Genomic DNA, 14,139 nt, shown 5'->3' on the forward strand with positions numbered 1-14,139 from the left:
TAGAAATCCAATATCTCTTTCTCTCTTTAAATTTTTTTTCTTTTAGAAATTCAATCTTTTTTTCTCTCCCTCTCTAGAAATCCAATCTCTCTTTTTTCCCTTTAAAAACTCATTCTCTCTCTAAAAACCAAATCTCTCTCTCTCTCAAATTTCAATCTTTACTATCTTTAAGACCCATTTCCTATTTAGAAATCCCTCTCTCTAAAAACTCGTGCTCTCTCTTAAAACCCAATATCTCATTCTCTTAAAAAACTCAATCTCCCTTTCTATTTTTAAAAACTCAATAATGGATTATAAATTTTGAAAAACTAGTTAGCAATTTTTTTTTCTTTTTTGAAGAGAAGGATTAAAAAACAAAAAAAAGGCATCCCAAGCCAGGCCTAATGAGACTTTTTGTGCTAGGCCTTATTTGTCAATAGGGGTTTTAAATTTTCTAAAAAATAAAACAAAGGTTGGGCTGGGCAATGCCCAATAGGCTTAACGTACCGGGCCATAAATGGCTCGTAAATTACCGTATTTACGGGCCAGGACCATAAATGTGGTAATTTATGGGCCAAGGCCATAAATAGGGTAATTTATGGGGCAGGACCACAAATGCCATAATTTACGGGCCAGGCCATAAATAAGGTAATTTACAGGGGAGGCCATAAATAGGTATATTTACGCTCTAGAACCTTAAATGGGGGTTATTTACCAGCCAGGGACTTAAATGGGGTCATTTACCCGCCAGGGCCATAAATGGGGTCTATTTAAGAGCCAAGGCCATAAATGGGGTCTATTTAAGAGCCACGGCCTTAAATGAGTCTATTTACAAGCCAGGGCCTTAAATGGGTCTATTTACGAGCCAGGGCCTGGTCTATTTACGAGCTAGGGCCATAAATGGGGTTATTTACCAACCAGGGCCTTAAATGGGGTAATTTACAAGCCAAGCCATAAATTGGATCTATTTACTAGCCAAGCCTTGAATGAGGTAATTTACAGGCCAGGGCCATAAATTGGACTATTTACGAGCCAGGCCATAAATAGGACTATTTACCAGCCAGGGCGGTAAATAGGACTATTTACGAGCCAAGCCATAAATAAGACTATTTACGAGCCAGGGCCATAAATGGGGATTATTTACTAGCCAAGGCCAAAAAGGAGACTATTTACAAGCCAAGGAAACTATTTACGAGCCAGGGCTAAAAAAGAGAGGGCCTAAATGGGGTAATTTAAGGGCCAGGGCCTAAATGGGTAATTTATGGGCCCGGACCAAAAGTAGGGTAATTTAGAAGCCAAGCCCATAAATCAATCTATTTACTAGCCAAGACATAAATGGTGATTATTTACAAGCCAGGGCAAAAAAGGAGACTATTTAGGAGCCAAGGAGACTATTTACGAGCCAGGGCTAATAAGAGACTATTTACAAGCCAAGCCATAAATGGGTCCATTTATGAGCCAAGGCCTTAAATTGGTCTACCTACAAGCCAAGGCCTAAATGGGTAATTTACGGGCCAGGGCCTAAATGGGTAATTTACGGGCCAAGACCACAAAGTGGGGTAATTTAGAAGCCAAGCCCATAAATGGGTCTATTTACAAGCCAGGCCATAAATAGGGTAATTTTACGAGCCAAGGCCATAAATGGAATTTACGAGCCAGGGCCATAAATGGGTCTATTTACGAGCTAGGCTATAGAGTGTGAGCTAGGGATATATAGGCCCTATTTATGAGCTAGTATCGTGATTATTTTAAATATTTATTCTCAAATATCATCAACATCATTAATATTAGTATTATCTTAATATTAATATCATATTATATTAATTACTTTTTAATATTATATTAATATATTAATACTATGAAAATGATATTCTACTATGGGTGCGGTTTGTATAGAGCCTTGGCAAATCAAATTAGAGCCTACCTTCATATAGTGGCGAGATATGTGGTTTCAATACCGAAAATCATTGTGAGACTTAAAATATATTTTCATCTTTATTTATGAAGTTTAAAGCTTCAAAAATAGTGTAGATTGATAGATACTATGAAAATTTGAAAATTGACTGTCCAAAAATGCATTACAAAATATAATATTGTCAAAACTTAAAATCCATTTTTTTCTCATGTCCATGCTTCTTGATGTCAAGATGATCAATTTGGGGCATCAAAACAACTTCTTCTAGTGAAATTTTTGAGGTAAGCTCTAATTTGATTGTTTAGAGCCTCGGCTCTATATAAACTTTTCCCTTCTACTATATAATTATGATATTATTATAATATTTATAAGAGTTATTATTAGAATTATATTATTATTAAATATTTATAATGAAATATCACCAAAATATTATCCTATTAAATTTTTTTTTTACGATTAAAATGATATTCTATTATTATATCATTGTGATATTTAATAATATAATTGTAACATTTATAAAAATTACTATTATAATTATGAGAAATGATCCTATAGGACCCTCCCCCACTCGTATAGGACCCCAAAAGATCACCATTAAATTTAACACGGATCTATAGAAAAGTCAAGTCCCACATCCATGTGATAACTTTTATAGAGATCCGTGACAACTTTAATGGTGATCCTTTGGGATCCTACACACATTGGTGGAAAAGGGTCCTATAGGATCATTACTCTTATATTATTACTAATAAATATTTATTCTAAAATGTCACCAAAATCATTAATATCAGCATTATTATACTATATTATAATAACATTATAATATAACAACAACATAAGATATAATTATAATTTTATTATATTATTTATTAATATTATAATAGTACATTAATACAAGGTACAGCAAGATATGGGGAACAACAATAGATAGAAAAAGTGAATAAAAATCTAGTTTAGAAAGGGAGAGCCATGAGTAATTTATAAAGAGAGAAGTTGCCTTTTTCATTTTTGGATATTGACCACCATATGCACTAGTTATCATAACTGCACATTGAGGAATTGTGACTCTTTGTTTCATGACTTGCACAACATTTAGTGGCTCATCAGTTAGGCTTTATCGTGTATCTGGATACCCATCAGCCATAACCTTCACGTACAACAAGAACATCATCTCCTGGGATGTTGCCATTCTATGATACATGGTGAGTGTCGCTAATTAGTGACTTTGTTGCACGTGATGTGATCCAAAAACAAATTCGCTGCAACTCGACGATGGACTAGCGACATGATCTGACTAGGTTAGTGACATGTAACACAGACGGTGATTTTCATCGAAACAAACAGTCCTTTAACTCCATTACCAAAAAAAAAAGAAGCGATTTGTTAGCCCCACCCACAACGTTGCACTAGGGAGTCTACACATACACATGTGCATGTCGCATACTTCAAGTGCTCCACATGGACATTCTCTCCCCTTAGTTCTTAGAATACAATAGAAATGCGTATTCCCGCATTGAAGCATTACTTATACTCATTCATTCTTCAATGTGGGACTAAACCCCACTACTTCTATCTCTACCATAATACAATGTTTCACTTCCCATAGACTAAGATTTGGTAGGATACTTGGTGCTTTAGTATTTACCACTATAACCACTTCTAAGTGACTAAAGATGATACCTGGTGAAGTCTCTATAACAGTAAACGCACTGCCAATGTTGTCATCGCTAGTCACAATTGAGTGGTGGTAGTTTTCTCGCTCTAATCTCTATGCTCGAGGGCCAACCGAATAAGTAGTGCTAGCAGGCTCACCAAGAGAGATGGCTAGAACAACTTGGGCCATGTCAGTAAAGCTGTGATGTAGGGAAATTTGAGAGAGTAGTAAAATCAGCAAGAAAACATGCCAAACGCAATAACTAAGAGAAACTTAAGATTTCCTCTTCACCCCAACTTAGGGTTCCAATAGTCTAAACTTTCATTTTCTTTCTCAATTCTAAAAATCACGTGGAACCACACACCTCTTAATTAATAATATTTAATGCTCAAAGAAATTAAATATCCATACAATAATTTAAATGACCCAAAACTCCTAAATTAAACAAAAACTTCATAGTAACAAATTTACCCATGTGTACAGTAAACTATGAATATTACTAGTACCTATGAATAGTACATACAAAGTATATAAGAATAGCTAGAATCCTTAAAAAACTTTAAAACCCTAAAAAATAGACCCTAAATCTAAATTAAAATAAAGAAATAAAATTAAATAAATATTAAAAATAAGAATAAATTTTCCTTCCATCATTCTCCTTTGGCTGAAAAAAACTCGTCTTCAAGTTTAAGTCTACTCTGGTACCACTTAATGTAGGGAAATTTGATAAAATGGTAAAATTAGGAAATATGCCAAATACAAGCAATAATTACCTCAAGTTGGGGTTTCAAAAGCCTAAGCTTTTCTTTCCTTTTTTTATTCTAAAAATCACGTGGAATTGACCCCACTAGGACCCACACGTCTCCTAAATAATAATATTTAATTTTCAAGCACATTAAATGTCTATGTAATAATTAAAATGACCCAAAGAGTCTCAACTTAAACACAAAATTCATAATAACCATTTTACTCCTATGAAAAGTAACCTTGAATAACAAATATAAAACAAAAAAATACCTTAGAATCCTAAAAAGACTTAAAAAACCCAAAAAAAACTAAAGAGAAATTGAAATATACATACTTTAAAATTAAACAAATACTAAAAATAATAATTATTTTTCCATCCATTACATTCCCTCAAGAATGTGACCATCTTACTCATTCTCCAAGTGGTAAGGAGATTTTGGTCTTGATTACCCGTGGTTTCCCTCCGCATCTTGGTTGGTGTCCAACACCTCTTTGATTGTGGCCAACAAAATTTCAGTTAAACCTGAATAAGACTTTGAGATTTTCGAGCTTATAGTCACTCTTGGTTTCTCAAGCCCTTTAACCTTGGTCCAAGTGGATAGGTTCATTTTAATTGGAATTTTCTTTAATGGATTTGTACCCTCTATCGGACTCAACAAAAGCGTACGGCAAGGGAGGTGGTATCAGAGGAAAGTCCATCGGGTCCTTATCATGATGAGGGCCAAGGGAGCTCTCTAAGCTAGAAGAAGAACCATCAATTAATGAAAATAACAAGGTAAAAAGAGACCTGAGTTGCAAGCTTGAAATGCTTAAGACAGCTATGAGCTCTAAGCTTATTTATAGACAACAAGTATACCATATAACTACCCATAAATCTAATCTTGAACATGCAAAGACAACACAACTCAGTTAACATAACTGACATAGTTTTGCTGCCAAAAAAACAAAAACGAAAACTTCACATTAAGAATAAGGCATATATGTTGAGCTTCACAAAGACCAAATTCAAAGGAAATAGAGTCACAAGAGCAAAATCAATGGAGTATAAAAAAAAAAAAAAGAAGAAAAAGAAAAAGATTAAAGTCAAATCAAAAAGTTGAAAGGAGAGTTAGGCTCCGAGCCTTGAAGTGTAAGCGAGAATCTCCTATAGGTGTCGAGTTCACCCAAAGGATCTAATGCCCCACAAGAACATCAGCACCTTAGATTTCAATCACGCAGGTTCTCGCAAGGTCTATGTCTGGAGTTCAAATTCTTCTCATTTCCTCTTCAACTCCTACTTCAACTTCTTCATACTCTTCTCCTCGTGCCTTAGTGTACGTTGAATGAAGTCTATCTGATGGCATAGAATGTTCATGGAATTGCATTTCCCTAACAATGACGAACCATTAGACCAAGGAGTTGCAATCCCCTAACAATGACGAACCATTAGACCAAGCACCACCATATTCCGAAGATGACCCAGAACTGGAGGATTCCTCCTCTTTCCGGACCTTGATGTAGAAGGATCTGCTGGATCTGGAGGAATAAGGACGTCTCCCTCAACCAAAACCATTTTCTTGTTTAAAGGAAAAGGAAATTGAAGAAAGAGAAAACTCAAAGAAAGTTTAAAAAAAATCAAAATAGAAGAAGAAACATGCCCATACCTCAGTGGCCCACAGCCTTTTATGGGCAACATTTAAGAATGGTGAAGAGGTGAAGCCGAAGTGGTGCAGAACTTCCCGAAAGACAGGCCTTTTCCAAGAAAAATACCTCGGGCACCCAAAAGTTGTTGCAGCAAACCCCATCTCGAAGGCGACCAATGGCATCCTTGGACGAATAATCCTCTCTTTTTCAAATAAAAAAAAAAGAGAAGAGCTAGAGGAAAGGAAAATATGACTTATTCAACTTATATATATTTGAATACAAGTGGTTGTTCTTACATCCATAACATTTCCATTAATAAATTCCATATGGCACTTAGCCAAAAAAACATTATAAAAAAACATTATGGTTGCATATGAAATTTATTAATGAAAATGTTACTACGTCCAACCACTTGGATTCAAATATATAAGTTGAATAAATAATATTTTCTTTTTCCTCTCTCTTCTCTTTTCTTTTCTTTTTATTTGAAAAAGAAAAGAAACGATGCACATTACTGCCTTCCACATCAATCTTCAACACAATTGCTTAGGATCCCTAATGTGCAACTTATCCTACTTTAGTGATTGTTATCCTACCCCAAGAAAGGTGATGATGGAAGTAATAGATGTGAAAGAGAAGATGCACATCAGTGCCTTCCATCCTCTGTCTCAAGAGCAATAAAGAAACCCATCCTGTTGGGAATCAGTATACCCCCTCTTGCTACATGTACTGAAGGAGATGAGACAGTCTATTCTCCTATCGAGATGTGATAGACCATTGGCCATTGGCTCTCATAAGGAGGATATCCTCCAAGAAGCCCCTACAAAGATCATCATCATATATGAATGAAACAGGACGGAGGATGGATCATGAGGAAGTCCATCCATGCCCTAGGATGCCCCATGATATGAGAGATGCAGTTGGATGCCCTAGAAGCCCATAGAGTAGAACGCTAAAGAGACACAGGTCATTATATGACCTCAAAGTTACACAATGAAAAGGAATCCTATGAAGCCTTCCAACCACATTTGTTACCACCTTAAAATGTCTTACCCACCTGGTAACCTTTCTAAAGAGCAGTTGGTGACTGAACTAGAGAGTCTAATACCCACCCTGAAGATGATGCACCCATTGCTATAGTAACAAGAAAGTTATTTGCATGATTGCTATAAACCCCTATTTATACCTCTCAAGAGGAGATGCGCTTGAATTGCCAGCTAACAATAGCCGTCTCCTCAACGCCCAAGGATATAAGGGTCAATCTTTCAAATCCCTTTTGGGATCCACCAGCAAAGTTCTGCTAATTTGCATAATCTCAAGCCTTTTACTATAATGAATTCTAAGTTCTTGATCTTCAATCACAATGAAGATGAACCATAGCTAAGCTACATGACTCCATTGTCAAACATTGGCTCTATACCACATCATCTTCAGATCTGACGGTCCAGATTCAAATTCAATATGTGAGGGAAACCTCAAATATCACGTACTATCCTCTGATTAAATCCCGCAAATACCAGGATAAATCAAGGGATTTTTCATTCCTCAAATGAGTTATGTCTTTGGTATGGAATGCATAACGGTTACAGTGCTAAAATAATGCATGGTTAGTCTTCAATTGTGCAAGCATTAATATAACCTCATGGTTCTCATAAACCTTGAAATTGCCAAATTGGTGAGCCTTTTTACCAAATATATGCATGATTCACATAAGCCTTGAGATTTGTGAGCCTTTTTACCAAATATCCACATTTTCATAAGTCCACTATTGACAATTACCCATTTTTGCTACTTAAATTGAAATTTACCTAATATAGGTATCATGAGGCCAAATGCTATGTTGCATGTTTCAGATGAATAATTATAAATCCTTTAAGAACATTAATTCCTTTGCATAAAAGTAAAAATGATGCACAACATGCTATAAATGATTTATTGGAAGGGTAAGTTGAAAATAACTTCTTCTCGGACTTAAAAATCACTTCTACCAGAAGGATAGAAACTAAAATATCCTTCATTTTTTATATATAAACCTTAATCCCATATGGATAAGGGTCACATTCCTGATTAAAAGTGCTTGAGTCTTCTAATGACCCTACTCAACCCATTGGAAGATGTGGCACCAAGAAGGGCAATAATGTTGCACATGTTTTAACCACGATCTCTATAGAGCATGGAGGTCAATCCACCATGCTACCCTCTACTCCACTACACCGCCACTACCAGGCACTTTGATAAACCACCTACTAGGAGTACCCCATCATCTATAAAAGCCAAAAAACACATGCACAAGACAATAGGGGAGAGAGAAAAAAATGGTAACAGCGATATACAGAAACAATCAAGAAGATGGTAGAATACCCTTTATATGTGAAGGAGGTATACTGTAATTTTCTTTGTTTCTTCCTAGTTGAGCCGCTTATAACCGATTGAACAAAGGCATTTTAACCCTCAATTGTTAGAGGAAGTGAATTTAATTAATGAGTTGTCTACAGGTGCCTTGGGATTGATTTAGATAGAAATAAAAAAAGCTTTGTTTAGCTATATCCTTCCTATCAGAGTGTTATCTGTGTTTTTCTTGAATTGTTTACAGGTTTCCTTACGTCCACTTAAGAACTCCCCCAAAGAAATGCTAATGTATTCTATGCACTTATTTTAATTGAAGTTTATTTGCCTCTTTTGTTGTAATTTTGCTTTATCCATTATATTTGGGGTCACAAACATTCACATGCACAATAAAGGGTGAGCAATGTTCTAACACTTTCATATTTTCATGCATCCTCAAAGAATATAATTTACTTTCAAAGAAAATCCCATATATGAGGGAAGGGACTTTGTCTAAGACAATTTTTCTAGCTTTGCAAATGCTATCTTTTCTCCTATGGCATTAGAGAGTATTTCATCTATTAAAACACAAGCAAATGGTGGCAAGCACCTTCTTATCTGATTCTTCTCAATCATCATCCTTCATACCCTGAGGTTTCTTAGATAATCCTTGTAGGGCGTCATATTAACCTTGTTGCACCAATGTATCCTGAACTTTAATTTCCATAATTCAAATTCTTTCACCCCCATCAAACTAATCTACTTCATACTACTCATTTTCTTAAATCACTACGCATTACCATTGAGCTTTGTTACCGCTCATTGAGAATCGAGAATCTTCTCAATTGCCCCATATTGTAGTGAACCCCCAAATGCAAAAAATATTTAATGCCTCAAAGCAAACTCGTTGGTCACCAGCGAATCAATTTCAAGAAACCCAAACACCCAAGAACAGTATTTAGCATATAAAATTTGGAAAAATAAAAGAAAATCAAGAGAAGAAAAATGAGAAATCAAAAACTACAACAACACACTACAAACAACAATCGAAAAACCATCAATACACAAATATATGTGGTTTAGCCTAATAAAGCTACAGTCATAAGCAACTGATAACGAAATGATTTCATTATCATGAAAAATTACAAGATTGAGTAAATACAAGGTTTACCTCCCCATCAGCAAAGAACTACCAATTTTGTTTTCTACTACCATAAAAGGTTCATCAAACCAACCTCCATCGTAGCTGCCTATAATGGGAAATACCGATGAAATCACTCAAAATAGGGGCCAATGGTAGCTAGGGTTTTACGTAAAATCCTCATTCTCAACTTCCACATGAGCCCTACCTCCCAAGCACACCCCTTTCGACAAAATTATTTATAAATGCCCCACCTAAAGTGGCATTCATAATGGCAAGAAAAGCCCTTAACAATGAGATAAATCAATCGAGCGTAATTTTGTCCTCCCTTAATAGTTAAATCATCATTAGGTTCGCTTGGTTTCTCTTAATTGATTACATACCACCATTCCACATTGTGCAGCAAGAAAAATAATCTAATTGTTCATACAGAAAAATTAGATCCATTAATCTTTCCAATTTTTACCAATTCCAAAAATATGCTCCCTATAGTAGCCATTTAACCTAGGTTCTCGTACCAAATAGTAGATCAATTTTTAAAACGGCCACTGATATGGACTAATGCAAATAAGATTTGCATCAATACCTCTCTTTAAACTCTATTGAAAGTATTATCAAACACTTCTCATATTTAAAATCATAAATATCATAAGCATATACTTACAACTAAGTGCTCATTGAAACTAAGAATCAATGTCCAATCAATCACCTTCCATTTTATATTGCACCCTAATCATAAATCATACCAAAAGTAGGTAAATGTGGTGTATGGAACAAACTCACCAAGATGCTCCAATTAGGGCTTGTAAAGAATGGAAAAAACATACTTTAGAGAACTAATACCTTGCTAATATTCTCCTGGATTGTTTTGAACATATATAAATTAGTAACAGCATAGAGAGAGAGTGAGAATGAGAATGAGATGGCTTCAAAATAGATCACTAAGGAGTAGCATGCGAAACTATGGATTCACCTTCGAATTCAAGTTACCTCTAAATGCGTAGTGGAAAGGAGAAGGGACAAGGATGTTAGAAGAGAATGAAAAGTGCACCGTACTAAATTTAAATTTCCCAAACCCTACCTCAAAGTATATAGGTCCCTTTGGTTCAATGGTCAGCAAGAAATGTGCAGGGAAGTTTTAAAAAACATGGACCGGGAGATAACACATAAAATGAGGATGGTTCAATCGTTTCCAAAATGATAATAATTAACAAATTTTAAAAAATAGTCCACAAAGAATGGAGAAAACCCATGCTCAGGTGTGAACTGAGGTGTTGGTGACTTTGTGGATCTGAACCAATTTAAATTGAAAAACGATAAAAGTTTCTCAAAATTCAAATAATTCATTTTCGCAAGATGATGTAATAAAAATGTACCTACAAACATGGATCCAAGGTATTGCATAATTTTGAGGATCATAGTTTGTAACTTCAAATAATCATATGCTTGAAGCTCTCACTATCGGTTGAAATATTTAAGAAGGTGCTTTTAAAGCCTTCTAAGGGCTAGTCCTTAGGACTTACAAAGGAAACTTCGATACTACAAAAATGGGCACTTTCATGCTCAGGGAGCGTTTAGCAATAGGAAGATGGAGTTAGAATAGAAAGTATCCAATTCTAAAATATGAAAGATAAAAATTTGTTAAGTATTTGGAAATAGAAAATGTTGTGTTACATATAAAAAAAAAAAGAGAGACTTTTTTTATGAGTTCAGAGCATATCTGAATATTTTGATTTATCTTTAATACAGACATCGGATTTAAATAAAATATTAGGGATCTATACTTGTCACCATCACACACCAGTAAAAATATAAACACATAATTTGAACAAAATAGATGATTGTAATACCCTCATGGTTGGCTGATAGCACATCTAAGTATTTCAATTTTATTTTCTTCTATACAGCAGTCTTAGCTAAAAGTTTGGGCATCTGTGCCTAACACTCTCACACAATTGTAAAAAAAATTTAAAAATATTTAGGAAAAAATGTAATGACTGAAAAGTAACCCCTAAAACTCCACATTATACTTCTATAAATCGGATGTGTAGAGCATGTATGAGTATATTTCAATTTTAATTACACTTCTATACATCGGATTGTGTATTTAGAGAGAAAATAAAAAAGGATGTGTGTTTAGAGAGAGAAAAAGATGGGAAGTTTGATAGGAGGATTAACCTCTTTCGTTTTTTCTTTTCCTTTTTCTTTTTTTTGTTTTTACATAGAGGACTTAGTTTTTATTCATTTGTAAATGGTAATCATACATCGATTAGAACAAACCATCATAAACTCTCAAGGAATCCAAAAGGACCATCTTCTTCGCTAGATCTACAACTATCTCATTGGCCTCTCTATTAATATGTTGAAGATTAAGCACCAATGGAGATAACAGGTCCATCACCTTGAACCAGATACATCTTAACCACAAAGGTGACTTAGATATAAAAGAGCATCAATTAATAATGTTGAGAGATTCTCCTTCAATGAGAAGAGAGATTCCCAAACCTCTGTCCATCCAAATTAAAAGGCCTTGAAGCAAGGCAAACAATTCGGCATGGTTAGTCAACATTGTCCCACATGGACATGCATAACAGAAAACAACTGTACAAATCGAATACCTACACACACCTCTCACTCCCACCTACCCTAGATTACCATCAAAATTAAGTTTAAAACACCCTACCCTACCCATGGTGGCTGCCAACTAGATGTAAGTCTAGCTTTCATGGCTATGTAAGATGTGATACTAGCCAAATTGAGGACATTGTCCACCTTTGAAACCCCGTATCTCACTAACCAAGTTAAGGACAATGTCCATCTCCGAGGATTAACTAACCTCACAAAAATGTCTCTCTCGCAACTACCATAACAAATAAATTTCTTGTTTTCTTCTAAACATCCCCCTCCCCGTCTTATATAAGGATCCCCCAACCCCTCCTTTGTTCACCACAAATTTATTCTCAACCCTCTCTACTCACTCTCTCTAGCCATTGTCTCTCCTTCCTCTTTCTCTCTCCTCTCTTTAGCCATGGCATCTAACAACAGTTCCTTTTTAGCAATGCTTGTTGTTCTAAAGTTGCTCGATGACAATGCTTGCCTGGCGGCTCGCCGCCTATTACACACGTCACCCCCTGTAGCCCTGCCCACCATCGTTCTTTCTTGAAACCCACATTGCCACCACTGCCCTCAACAATCCCAACGATCCTTGCTATCCCACAAATTCCAAAGACCGGCGACGCTCCCTCCATTGCCATCTTCCCTGCCAAAAATCCCAATGACCCAAGCATCGTTGGGATTTTTGGCAGGGAAGATGGCAATGGAGGAAGCGTCGTCGAGCTTTGGAATTGATCGTTGGAACTGTTGGGATTGTTGAGGGCAGTGGTGGCAATGTGGGTTTCAGGAGAGAAGGGTTGGTGGACAAGGCTGGAGGGGGTGGTGTGTGTAATAAGTGGCGAGCCGCTAGGCAAGCATTGTCATCGAGCAACGATAGGACAACGAGCATTGTTAAAAGGGAACTCTTGTTAGCAGCCATGGCTGAAGAGAGGAAAAAGAAGGGCTAGAGAGAGAAAGAGGAAGGAGAGACAAGGGCTAGAGAGAGTGAGTAGACAGGGTTGAGATGAAATTTGCGGTGAACATAGGAGGGGTTGGGGGATCCTTATATAAGAGGGGGAGGGAGATGTTTAGAAGAGAACAAGAAATGTATTGGTTATGGTGGTTGTGGGTGAGATATTTTTTGTGAGGTTAGTTAATCCTCAGATGTGGTTATTGTCCTTAATTTGGTAAGTGAGACACGGGGTTTCAAAGGTGGACATTGTCCTTAATTTGATAAGTATCATATCTTACATAGTAATGAAAGTTAGACTTAAATCTAGTTGGCAGCCACTACAGGTAGGGTGTTTTAAACTTAATTTTGATGGTACTCCAAGGTAGGTGGGAGTAAGAGGTGTGTGTAAGGGATTCTATGGGTGCAATTGTTTCATGTTAAGCGGGTCCATGTAGGACAATATCAGCTAACCATGCCAAATTGTTTGCCTTGCTTCGAGGCCTTTCAATTGGAGGGACAAAGCTATGGGAAATTCACTTCTCATTGAAGGGGAATCTCTCAACATCATTAATTGGCGCTCCTTTATATCCTAGTTGCCTTTGCGGTTAAGATCTATCTGGTTAAAGGTGATGGACCTATTATCTCTGTTGGTGGTAACAAATTTATAGAGAGGCCTATGGGATAGTTGATGATCTAGCAAAGAAGAGGGTCCTTGTGGATTCTTTGAGAGTTTCTGATGGTTTGTTCTAATCGATGTATGCCAACTGTTTACAAATGAATAAAGTGTTAGTCCTCTCTGTTAAAAAAAATAAAAAATAAAAATAAAAAGAAAGAAAGAGGTTAATCCTCCCACAAACTTCCCATCTTTTTCTCTCTCTAAACAGGTATCCTTTTCTATTTTTTCTCTCTATATATGTAATCCTATGTATAGAAGTATAATTGAAATTGAAATACTCATACATGCTCTGGACCATCCGATGTATAGAAGTATAATGTGGAGTTTTAAAGGTTACTTTTTCAGTTATTACATTCTTTTCTAAATATTTTTAAATCTTTTTTACAATTGTGCGAGAGTGTGAAGCACAGATGCCCAAACTTTTAGCTAAGACCGAAGTATAGAAGAAAATAAAATTGAAATACTTAGACGTGCTATCAGCTACCCATGAGGGTATTACAATCATCTATTTTGTTCAAATTATTTGTTTATATTT

At 35.9% G+C, this 14,139-nt stretch overlaps 1 long non-coding RNA gene across 3 annotated transcripts; it reads right to left on the reverse strand.

The window, feature by feature from the left end:
• Positions 1 to 5,222: 5,222 nt before the first annotated feature.
• LOC110008451 (uncharacterized) lies at positions 5,223 to 9,616 on the reverse strand. Of its 3 annotated transcripts, none has more exons than XR_016050437.1 (2): positions 9,415 to 9,616; positions 5,223 to 5,810 (listed from the first exon to the last, which is right to left on the reverse strand). It is a non-coding gene; the product is annotated as an uncharacterized LOC110008451 (long non-coding RNA). The 3 variants fall into 3 exon arrangements; XR_016050436.1 differs by having other exon boundaries at positions 5,223 to 5,801; positions 5,939 to 9,599; XR_002283362.2 differs by having other exon boundaries at positions 5,939 to 9,599.
• Between the last annotated feature and the right edge of the window lie 4,523 nt (positions 9,617 to 14,139).

This window comes from Amborella trichopoda, chromosome 2 (assembly GCF_054954075.1).
Source record: "Amborella trichopoda isolate Santa Cruz 75 chromosome 2, AtrichopodaSantaCruz75HAP2 v2.0, whole genome shotgun sequence".
NCBI lineage: Eukaryota > Viridiplantae > Streptophyta > Magnoliopsida > Amborellales > Amborellaceae > Amborella > Amborella trichopoda.